This window comes from Vicugna pacos, chromosome 27 (genome assembly GCF_048564905.1).
Source record: "Vicugna pacos chromosome 27, VicPac4, whole genome shotgun sequence".
In the NCBI taxonomy this organism is placed as follows: domain Eukaryota; kingdom Metazoa; phylum Chordata; class Mammalia; order Artiodactyla; family Camelidae; genus Vicugna; species Vicugna pacos.
Window position 1 is genome coordinate 7,383,156 of NC_133013.1, and position 12,810 is coordinate 7,395,965.

Here is a 12,810-nt window from a genome sequence, read left to right on the forward strand (position 1 = left end):
GTGTGGCCACCACCAGCTGGGCCCCCATTGGGCCCTGTCCAGCCTCGCTCACCTGTACCGGATACTCCACTTGGTAAGATGAAAGCGTAGATTCCTCTGTTTGTTCCTTGCGTCACTGCAGGAGAAGGGCAGATCGCTCTCCAGGTCCCTCCCAGGGCATGGGCCACCCTGACTGGGCTCTCGGCCGTGCTCCCCTGGTGCCTTAGCGGACGCAATTGATGGATCGCGTCTTACCCTCCCCAATCCTGCCCTGGGGAGGAGGTGTCCCTTGTAGAGTGCTACGGAGTAAGAGGCCTGTGACAGAAGGCAGGCGTGTCAGTTCTGCACACGGGCCTTCAACAGGGAGCACGTTCCGGGCTCCCCGAAGGAGAAGCCCACCCCTGCCATTGTCTGCAGCGTGTGGAGCCCTGACCTTCCACGGCCGTTGATCGGCTATGGAAGAGACACCTGAACCCGTGGCCTGTGGTGTCTCCCTCAGGGTCACGAGACCTGTCTCCCACTCGGTCTGATGCAGGGACGAGTGGGATCCGGGGAAGGAAGGCTCACCAGGTTTTGTGTGGCTTCAGCAAAGTCTTCGCAGGCGAGCCTAATCCTCCATCCCTTCTGTGGTTTTCAGCCCACGCAGGACCTTGCGCGGCTCAAGTTCAGCCTGGCCCCTCTCTGACACCTGTTTTCGATGTGGAGGCTCAGGTAAATTGAGTGTTCATACCGTTCGATGTCTCTCTAGGAAATGTGTTGTTTTTGTTTCCCTTGCAGTTATATTAGCCTCTTCTGTAGACATGTGTTTTTAGAGAAGTGTTTTGTGTTATTACAAGTTCAAACTTTTGCCCACGGGCGCAGTGGTCTTCTCCCGTCAGCCCTATTACCTTCGATGGTGCCTACAGGAAACATCAGAGTTCTTTCATGCTGAGTATCGTAGACTTTGTCTGTTTGTCGAATGTGGGTCTTCAGGGTGAGCCCTTGCTCCACACTTACGTCTCCTCGCTTTTCTGTTGCTTCCCAAACACTTTCTTTTCCGATTGTTGCTGGTTAAGTTATCGAGATTCCTGTTGTCCTTCTTTGGTTTCCCGGCTCAGGCCATGTGATTCTCCTGTTTTGCATGGCCGTTCAAGTCCTCATGACTGGGAAAGGGCAGAGGCCTCCCTCCAGCTTTGTACCGTGGGCTTTGTGCAGCTTTGAGTTTTCCTGGGTGGGGTAAATGTCACAACCCACCTCTGTCTTTTCTCGGGAGGTAGATGTGCCTGGCCCGCTGCCTCCAGTTGTACTCTGGGTAGAAAAGCCTGATTCTCAGAGTTGTTGCTTTTGTAGTAGGATGTAGAGGCTTGAAGGGAAAGAGCCCACAGTGAAGAGGCCTACTTCCCTGCAGGGGAATTGCGACGCTCAGCAGTGTCCTCCTGTTGTGCTCCCCACCCTGCGCCTAGTTGGTCCTGCCCTGGGAGCTGTCAGAGCTGATCTTCTGATTCAGCATGAGATGCTGCGGGATTTTTCGCACGGGCTAGTAGGGTCCCTTTGGTGTCAGTTGTGGAATCAAGACTTCCCACTTCAATTTCCCAAAGGACACACGTAGTGTGTGCTTCGTAGCGCAGTTAAAACCCAGACGTCCCTGGGGATAGCGGTGATTGTAGCGGAGCCTGACTACCTCCTGAGGATAGCCTCATCTCCTCAGGATCACTTGGGCAGCTCCCCCGTAGGACTCCAGGCTGCCACGCTCCCCAGGGCTCTTTGCACCCAGGGGCAGCCCCTGCAGGGCGACGGAGGGCCCTACATGAGGAGGGGGCAGAAAGGACCTGGCAGGGTGCTGCAGGCAGAGCAGTAACCCAGGTGTGACTCTGCACGTGTGGAGAATGTGTTTTAACTTTCTTTGTTTCTCTGTGTTCTTGTTCAGCAGAACATTACGTGTCGTTGGAGCTTTGGAAGATTCCTTAAAATTTTGTTCTCCATGGAGAAGTTTCGTTTTCGTAAGGTGAATATTAGTCAATTTGCTGGAACCTCTATGAGTTTTTTATCGGGTAGGACCCTTGGCTGCATGAACTTACAGAATTTGTTGGTAACGTGCAGCCTCCGTGTCGTATCCCTGTGTCCTTCTGTTAACCCAGGCTGGGTGGAGCATGTGGTAGTGCTCTGCTGTCTGGCCACCTGGTGGAGGTGAGGGTGACAGGTGCTGACAGGTGCTGCATTATGTTTCTGATTTTGTCTGTGTTCATCCTTTTGTCTGTCATTCAGCAGATCTCTCTTCTGTTCCACAGGGCACTGTGGATGGCAAAGCGCCCCGTTCTTACTCAGGGCCAGCTCGTGTTTCCCCCTGTATGAGTGGCCCAACGTCACCCTTCATGGGCTATTCGCCACCTCCACCTGGACCACCCTCGTGGCCTCTGGGTCCTCAGGCTTAGGCAGAGCCACCAGTTTCTCCACTTGGTAAGATGAGAGCATGTTGTCCTTTTCCATTGTTGAGTCTTTTCTGAAGGGGAGATGGCACTCCAGGGCCTTGCGTTGCCTGAGGAAACCTATCTTGGGACATTATAATGTTCATGTAGTTTCCTAGCACACACATTTGATGGGCTTTGTCATTTCCCCGTCCTATCCTGGGAAGCAGGTGTCTCTTGTATAGTACAAGAGACTTTTGACAGAATGTCAAATGAATTTTAAGTCCCTGTTTGGCAGATGTGCCTCCGGCTTGGACCATGTGATGTACTTTTTTTGGGATGAAGCACACCGCTAACTTTTGGGGTCTCAGGGTGTTCCTTCGAGGGTTGAGGGAGAGAGACATTCACAACAGACAGCTTGTCATCACCATAACAGACGTGCCAATACAAAGCCCCAAAGTGCAAAAGAGGGACACGTGAGCCACACAGGAGTGAATAGGATGGTGTGAAGGGGAAGAAAGAAATTGAGGTGCCCAGCGAGGGTTTGTTGGAGCTGGAAGGTCACTCCCAGCTGGGAGGGCAGTCCAGGCAGGCTTTCTGAATGCAACGTGAGGTCCACTCAGAGCCACGTGTGTGTGCAGGGGACTCAGTGCAGCCATGCACGTATCCCCGTCAGAACCCACTGCCTCCAGAAAGCCCTCAGTTCACAACGTCATATACAAATGATTGTTCTCTTGGGTTTCTGAAAGTCCTAGATCTGGATGAAAGAAATCTCTGGATATCAGAGAAAGTGAAATTTAGCTTGTTTTTTTCAGAATGTTTTGTGTGGCTAAAGTTTTCTTCTGCCCCGGTGATTTGAAAAGTACAGGCAGGATTTAGATCAGCTGAGCAGGTGCCTTGCCCTTCAGCATGAGGCAGGTTCTTTAGGGGAAGTCAGGAGTGGTCAGGAGACCCCCTCCGAGACCGTCCCCACACCCCTGCTCCCTCCTGTCACCATGCCCACTGCCAGCTTAGCATCTCTATGTTTATGTTTGAAGATCCAGTTTCTGATTCTTTGTTTGAATTCCTGCAGTTCAGCCCCCAACACCAAGACCCATTGGGGCCCCCACAGGGTCTCAGCTTTGTTGTCTGTGAGCCGGGGGTAACACTGGCTCCTGATGTCATTGTGAGGAGGATCAGGTGAAGCACACACATTGTTTTGCAATATGACTGGGACATATTTCTCACTCAGCATTCTCATAGTTTAAAAGAAAGTGTCTGCACACAGAATCATCAAAAGAGACCTCGGGAAGTACATTAAATTAAACTGAAGATCTAAGAGCTCAGGCCCAGAGCTTACTATTCTCTGCTTTAGAGATAAGGTGAAGGGTCGCTTTCTTCTATTAAACCTCTGGTCCTACAAGTTAAAGAAGGAAATGTAATAATGAGAATGTGCCCATTTTCAGATCTGTGTCCGAGATGTGAAAACAATTATTTCCATTATATATAGACATGGAGCTGCACCCACAGACTGCAGTGTCTGTCAGAGGCCATGCATACGTTAGAGAAGACAAAATCGGGAAAAAATAAGATCCTATTAAAATAAATATTTCTTTTTGCCTTACAGCCCAGTAAGTTTGAAAGCTGAAGGGGACCCCAAGCTGTGGCAACGATGTGTTTAGAGACGACGTCGGAGGTGCATTACGGCCTAAATGTCTCCCTGCTCCATCTTGCCACCTCTGCTATTGTCTCCTATTGTCACCCCTAATGAATCTGTCACAGTTCTCTGTGTCAGTGTCTGTTTCCTGGAGGACCAGTGGTCACACCCTCTCGAGGGCACACAGTGATTCACAGGCACACAATTCACAAACCAGCAGGAACTAGGATGACAGGGCGGATGCAAGGTCACCCCTGTGGGGCAGCAGTGACCACAGGGGCCCCGGGGCTGCTTCTGGGCGGCGGGCACAGCCTGTGTCTGATCCAGTGACGGCTGTGCAGCTTCAGTCTGCACTCACTCACTGGGCAGGTGGGCCTGTCAGTCACAGGGGCATCTGGTCGTGAGCCAGATGACCAGAATGAAGTGGCCATGTCTCATGATGAGGAACAGACGAGGTGCAGAAGGGGCCGTGGGCATCCAGCGAGAGGCCCCGCACTGACCAGGCCCGTGTCCCCACGCTGCGTGTCATCTGCCCGGCCGCCCCGGCTCCAGGCAGGCCCTGAGGGGGGCTGAGGGCGGCAGTGCTCTTAGTGAGCCCGTGAGCACCCTTCATCCTCCCACAGCCTCCTGACTCTGAGGTGGGCGGGGCAGGGTCAGTGGGTGGGGCGCCACCACTGCCAGGGAGGTGGTGTTGGGTATAAAAAGAGTCCACTCCACTCTGCACCAGCTGTCCCTGGAGCCCGCGGGGCCCTCCCTCCTTCCAGGTGGGGGAGGCGGCCAGCCCTGCAGCAGCTCTAGGGTCCAGGCTGGGCCACCAACAGGTCAAGGTGAGACTGCACTGCCTGGGAAGGGGGGGAACAGCGGTGCAGCAGTAAATGCCAGCGAGAGCAGCTCTGTAACCGGCTCCACCTCTGTGAGCAGGGCCAGGGCTCGAACTTGGCCGTGAGGGTGGGAGGGCTGGGAGAGCTGGGGCCCTGTGACCCTGGACAGGGCTGGACCTGAGCTCAGGGCCGGAGGGCCTGGGGGAGAGACAGAAAGACACAGGCAGGGAGAGAGAGGGTGTGAGTGATAGAGAGGTGGGGGTTAAGTCCTAGAGAGGGACAGGAGGTGACGGAACACCAGGTAGGGGGAAGCGGACATGAGGAGGCAGGAAGGAAAGGGGGAGCCAGCCCAGTGTGCGTGGTGGGGGACAAAGGGCCAAAGTAACTCTGGGAAGGGGAGTTGGCCCATCCTTCACCAAGCTGTGCAGCTGCCACTGTCAGGGCCACAGGGACCAGCAGCCTGCCCAGCTCGACAGGCACCATCAGCTCTCAGGACAGGGCTGAGAGCCGCGCCCAGGGCCCTCTGGCCACTTCCCAAGTGAGGGAGACCAGGAGGGCTCCCCCCAGCACCACAGCAGCACCATCTCTAGCCTCACAGAGACCCTGTGAGCAGGCACCACCCTGTCCCATTTCCACAGTAGGGAAACTGAGGCTCAGCCAACCAGCCGACTTGGCCCTGTCTGCAGGGTTATTCACTTTCCTGATGCTTCTTTCCCAGTCAGGCCTGTGCCCTTGTCCTAAGAACGGGGCCTGTGAGAAGCCCGAAGGCCTGGGTCCCACCCGACTGCCCTCCTGTGCTGGGTGACCTGGGGAGGTCTCTTCCCTTCCTTGGGCCTCGACTGACCAGCAGCCCTTCTCCCCATCTTCCTGGGATGTGGGACCCCAGCAGGGCCATTGCTCCAGGCCTCCCAGGCCCCTGGGTGGGTGTAGGGTGAGCTCTGGCTCTCGGGGGAATTCCTTTCTGGGCAGGGCAATGGCCCATGTGCACTTAACCACTTTTTGTGGGTCACATCCTATTTCCATCTGGAATAGGACTTACCTACCATGAAACCTGAAACTTGGTTTCCCAGATTTTTCTAAATCGGCCCTTGTGCCGAAGAGCGGCTCCCCTGGCCAGGGTGACAGACCCAGTCTTGGTGAGGAGGACCTTCCTAGTCCCCTCACCTCACTGCTGCTGGTCACCCCCAAACTCCAGAGCCATGCCCACCCCGTGGAATTCCCTGCTCCCCCTCCCCATGCCAAGCCCAGCCTCTCCCCGCCGCAGAGACCCCTCCTCCTGAGGGAAGTTGTGGGGCTCTTAGGGTCAGGATTCCAAGCCCTGTGTCATGGCAGGGGATGCCCCAGCTGAGAGGTGACAGGCCTGGATCAAGAGTGGGGCCCTGAGCCCCAAGACGGGCTGTGTGGCCTTTGTCAGGTCACAATCTGTCAGCCCAGCATCACAAACTCACACTCCCCCGGACCCACGTGCCCGGGATATCACTCACACACTTAGGCTCCAGCCCTGCTCCCCACCCCCATGCAGGCACATGGAGGGGACACACGCACATAAAGGGACATGTACACACCTACAGGAACATACACACATGCACAGGGACACACATACAGGGATACACACACACACACACACAAACAGAGGCTCATCCACCAGCCACCAGGATGCCACTTTCATTATCATACATGTTGCTGGCTGCAATAAAAGTCTTTAATTAAGACATGAGTATTCAAATGGTAAATGCTGGAAAGGGTGTGGAAAACAGGGAACACTTGTACTCTGCTGGTGGGAACGTACAGCAATTATGGAAAACGGTATGGAGATTCCTCAAAAGACTAAAAATAGACTTACCCTATGATACAAGAATCCCACTCCTGGGCATGTATCCAAAGGGAACCTTAATTCAGAAAGACACCTGCATCCCAGTGTTCATAGCAGCACTATTTACAATAGCCAGGACATGGAAACAGCCTAAATGTCCATCAACAGAGGACTGGATAAAGAAGCTGTGGTATATATATATATATATATATATATATATATATATATATATATATACAATGAAATACTACTCAGCCATAAAAAATAAAAAATGCCATTTGCAGCAACATGGATGGCCCTGGGAAATGTCATTCTAAGTGAAGTAATCCAGAAAGAGAAAGAAAAACACCATATGACAACACATGTGGAATCTAAAAGAAATAAAAAACAGACATAGAAAACAAACTTATGGTTACCAGAGGGGAACGGAGTGGGAAGGGATACACTGGGAGTTCATTTGCAGATACTGACTGGTAAATATAAAATAGAGCAACAAGTTTACACTGTACAGCACAGGGAACCATAGTATCTTGTAGTACCTCATGGTGAAAAAGGACATGAAAATGAATATGCATAGTTTCATGTATGACTGAAATGTTGTGCTGTACACCAGAAATTGACACAACATTGTAAACTGACTATACTTCAATAAAATAAAATTTTTAAAACTTGAACATTTAAAACGACCCTTGAGAGAAATGGCCCCATCTCACTAAAGGCAGGAAAACACAGAGAGACTATGGGGAGAGGGAGGGGAGATGGTGCTGAGAGGCCAGGGGAGCAGGAGGGCAGCTGTAGAGGGGCTGCCAGGTGGGAGGTGAATGTGGAGAAGAGGGGACAGTTGCTCTGGCCCAAGGAACACTTGCCAGCCAAATGCGTGACGTGGCCCTGTGGCATTTGGACAGGCCGGGGTGGGTCAGGGCTGAAAATGGGCCACAGGCTGTCCTGGGCCCCTTGCTGGCTCCCAGCTGGTCTGGGGATGGAGGGACACTCGTGACCCAACCTCCCCAAGCCAGTGTGAGCGGTGGAGCTCCCTGGGCACAGGCTCAGCCAGGAAGGTCTGAAGCTTGCCCCCTGCCTGGGTCAGCTGTGTGCCTTCTGAATGACTGCTGGGCCTCTCTGGTCTATGTGCCACCCCACAATGACACACGTGCGTACACACACATATCCTCCCAGTAGAGTGCCTTGTAGGAGGTGCTCCATGTGGGGCCACCAGGTGACATAAGCTGGCAGTTGGGAAAAGCACACGCACTGTGGGTCCCATGTGTGCTTTCATTCCTTTGGCTAGGTGGGTGTGCTATCATTTGCTATGCTCCTCTTCATTTTTATGTACTGAAATTTACTTATTTTTCTGAATAGAAAACATGACAATTAGGCAAGTTAAATGGCTAAGAGGTGACACACACACACTGGGACGTGTCATGAACCTCCTGGATCTTGGCTAATAACGGGAATGGACAAATGAAGGGGTCCCTGGTGTGACAAGTGACTGTGAGCATCTCGAAGCCCAGTCAATGTGATGTTTCTACCTAAATGTTCTTTGAAATAAATGATTGCCTCCCCATGTTCCTGCTTTACTGAATTACCCATCGTGTTGGTGAGTCAGCCTCAGAAAACTAAAAACTGCAAAGTAATATACAACATCATATGCTTTTCACTCATGAAAAATAAATGCATTAGCTTCCTTTTTTTTTGAAGTAAATCATTTTTAATTTGCATCTTCTATTTGGTTATCAAGAGGCATGCAGAACCCTCCGATTTTAATGAGAACAGTGCTTTTGTGTCTTTATATTGCATATCCACTTAATGTTAGGTGTGGTGTTGCTAAGTAAGGTCCACATCAAGTCTTTTCCTGTTTTTTTCAGGGTTTTTTTTTTTTTTTTTGCAGCATAATAGGAAAATCCTGCTTCACACAGGTGCATGTAGCAAACGAAGCCGTACACAACCTGCACGCCTCACAACGCTTGGCTGCTCCTGACTCAGGGTGCTCCAAAAATCATTTCCTGAAAGTTCAGTGAAATTTTGCTTCACCTGGGAATCAGATGTTAAATCAATCAGGCTCTCAAAGTTCCACTAATGAGGCTGGTTTAAGTTACTGTAGATGGATTTCTAACCCAAGCACTCTTATCCTTTGTTACAGGAAAATATTAACAAAACAGAACACAAACCCCTGGGGTGCTGCACAGCAGCCCTGCGAGTGTCTCCATCAACCATAGGACTAGTCACTGAGTGTAGGAAAACAGCTTTCTTTTGATGATAATTTATCAAATACTGTAAAATCTGTCACATTTTCCCCCTTGCATTGACAGAGTAACCTCATATAATTTAGTAAAAATATCTGCAAGATATACAAGTCTTAGCAACCACTATGAATTTGTTAATCAGATCTTCAAAAAGCAGAATCCACAAAAACCAATAGTTCATGACGAAGCTCACAAAATCTTACAAGAACTTTACATCGGGAAAGACACCTCACCTCTGTATTTAGAGGTGCTGTATGCTGGGCACCCAATTCTTCACATAAAATTGTTAGTAGTCTGGACCGATGTGGCTGAGCTTTAATATCATTGATGATTTGGACTGCCAGATCAAGCACGTTTTCCAGAGATGCAGGTATTATTTTAACTGCAAGTGCATGTCTGTATAACAGGTGCTTTCGGGAGCCACATATTTCATCCAGGTGACAGCCCCAGCAATTTTCCCTTCCATCACCCTAGAAGCATCACTACAAACACCAGCACATTTTCCCCATTCAATTTCACATTTTTCCGTAAAGCTGTGGACACAGTTGAGAATGTCCCCACCAACGGCATTCCCTGCAAAGATCCACGTAAGAGCAGGTCGTCCTCAGTGCACTCGATAAACCTGCAACGAACAAGCATGAGCAGCACAGCACGTCCTGAGACTTTGGCTGGTTCGTGGAGCTGCAGTGAGAATGCGCTGCAGGTTTTCCGTCGACAAACAGGCCCTTCCTTCTTCAGTGGCAGCAGCGAGATCCTCAATTCAACAGCAGTGCTGTCTGACAGCTGCACCGCGTCTATTTGTTTCTACTGTACTGTCCGTCACACACCCGCATCACGATGTCTTTTGCACAAGGCTTGCTGAGCAATTCTCTGATGCGTGAGCCTCTCCGCTCGGGGCTGCATGGTAGTTGACACTGCATGATGCTTCTCTAGTGCTTCCATGATCTGTATCGACAATTTTAGGTGCTGGGGGTTTATAGTTTTCAGATGAATCAAGATGTTGCTTGAAAAAGATTATGTTTTTGCCTTTATATGCAGCATGTTTGGTTTCCAAATGTCTTCGAAGCTTAGTAGGGGCCAAAGAGCTTTTCGATAAAATTTCCTTACATAACACACACTGAGCATGAGGTGTAACTCTATTTCCAATGTATGTAAATCCAAAAGACAAATAACTTTCATCATATTTTCTTCTTAGTGGTTTCTTACTAAATGTTATTTTGTTGGAATTGGACATAAAGTTGGTCCTGGAAATCTCACTTCCTGAATTTTTAGAAATGGAAGGCTGCAGTGCTCATCTTTACTTTGTAATATTCCGACCTTTTGATCACTTGATTCAGACACAATTTGATAACAAAAAATATTCTACTTCTTGTTTAAGACTTCCTTGTTTCAGCAACACATCCATAGGCAATGTGTTTGTGGTACAAAACAAGGTTAATTTAGAATAAACATTGAGTATCACAAATGTGTTGAAATTGTAAGACAGGACACAGAGGATGAGCCATCATCAAAGAGATGCTACCAAGCATCTCGTCAGTGTCTGTGTGAGTGCTGCCTGGGCACCAAGGCACAGGTGGAGCACCGCATGCTCATATATCGGGCGATCTCTCACTCGATGTCCTGGTGCTCTCAGGCTTGGGACATCTTTTCATAAAGGTAGGTTATCACATAAAAATAAAAGCCATAGCAATGAGTTTGGTAGTCTTAAATTTTATTTTAAAATAAACTACAAAGGGAAAACTACTGTTAGCATGGATCTTTTCCCCACAACACTTATTAAGTTAGACAGTATTGTGCAGAAGACAGTTTGGGAACCATTGGGCTAAGAAATAATGAAGAGGTCATAAGTGTATTTTTAAGGAAGGGACTTCGAGGTTCCATGGCAGGGGCTGGCAAACATTTCCTGTAAAGGAACATACGGTAAATATTTTTTACCTTATTGGGCCCCACGGTCTGTGTTGCAACAACCCAGCTTTGTAGCTGTGGCAGCAGCCACAGGCAATACGGTAAAGAATGAGCACAGGGGTGTCCCAATACATCTCTGTTTACAAAACCAGGATGGGGCCAAAATTTACCAACCCCTTTCATGGATACAGTGTCCTGGAATCTCTTTGAGCTTTCTGCTGCCTGCTGCCATTAGACACACTCGTTGTTGACACCATTATACATCTGAAGGCTCCTTTCAAGGGTAGCAACTGTTCTGATGAGCTACGTCAAAAACACACAAACATAGTTCAAAGTTTTGCAAGACACAAAATTCTGCTGTATCCTAATTATTGTGTGTTCACATTGAAAAATAAACTATAAACTGAAAGTTAGTTACTATTTCTCTGGACTTAAAATTACATAAATATTTACAGTATACAGAATAAAACTCATTGAAAGTAATGTATATATTTTACTGATTACTCTGCATCCCATTACTTTTTACTGAGGGCTAAATGAAGACCTAATGAAAACAAAATCTCTCATTTTAATAGGTTTATTCCTCATAGAACAGCTTTTAAAAAGCATAATTAAATGGAAAGGTAATGCAAGTTTTAGGACCTCTAAAGAATGCTGGCTTTATAAGTTAAGGCATTCACATTTTGTGTCTACCTAAATAAAGCTACTTTTGATTTAAACTTTATGATTTGACTACTGAGTAAGCAAGGGCTTCTCATGTCAGAGCCTGACTCCGAATGGCTTTCCTAGTGACAGCTACAGAGTAAGTTACCTGGAATGAGGAGCCCTCCCTTCTGTAATCACACTCTCTCATTGGCAGCTTGAAATGCAGACTCTTTCAAAAAATAAAATTAAGGGATAGGGTGGAAGGGGAGTAACCAAAAGCCTAGAATGAGAATAAATTAAAATTAGACACTGCAAAGCAGAACTAACTACAAACCTCTCAGATGACCATTCCTTACAATTTGTTTTAGAACCAGGCAGCGCAAATGATTCTTCACCGCAATGCAGACCTTAAGAGTGAAGTAGAAGGGGCCTAGCGTAGGAGAAACACTAATGTTTTTGTCCTGTTTACTACCCAGGTAATCTCATTGTTTGGAAATGCTCCCCCATCCACTGACTTCATAGAAAGACATTAAAAACTCTCAGAAACGAAATCTAACTCTTTAAAGTACAGCCACACCTTAATGTCTCTAAAACTAAGCACTGAAAGTAATCTGAAATGGAATTATACATGGAAGTGTTACGCACCGTGACTTTTTGCTATAACTCTTGTCTCAGTCAAGCTCCTAAGGTTACTAATGTTTGAGTGACCATTATTTACTACGTGCCAGGAACTGCTAAATCTCTCATAGATTGGCTCATTTAATCCTCAAAACAAACCTGAGAGTCAGGGACTATCATTAATCTGCCCCCACCAAGCAGGGATAAAGAAATAGACACAGAGGTTAAGCCACCTGCTAAGTTAATACATCTGTGAAGAACTAAGAACAGAACCCAAAAAGCTCACCTACAGAGCCCACGTGCCTAGTCACTGCTGTGTGTCCCTGAATACTCTTAACTTCCCAAGCACTCGAAACACCTGGTACCAGGGGTTGGCTGGTGCAGAGAGAAATGACCAACGATGGAGCACAGCTGCCAGGAAGCCGAGGGCCTCCAACTGGCGGCAGCAGTGGCAGCAAGGCCTGCTTCTCCATTGCTGGGAGCAAATGAGATTGTCCTTCCACAGTCCCGAATGGGATTTGGCGACAGAGAACTTTATGGAGCCGTTCGCTGGGTGACCTAAAAGCTTAGGATCCCTCTCCTTTGCTGCCCGAGAAGGATGCAGCAGAGTAGGAAGCTTTGTTATCAGGAAGGAGAGCCTCACCCCCACCTTTTTAGAGGTGCTTCCCCAAATCTCTGGAGGACAGAGATTGTCCTCTCTAGGGAGTAAAGTTTCTATTTGACTCCCTGAAAAGGGCAGGGTGTGGGGGACCCTCAACTTTTGTCT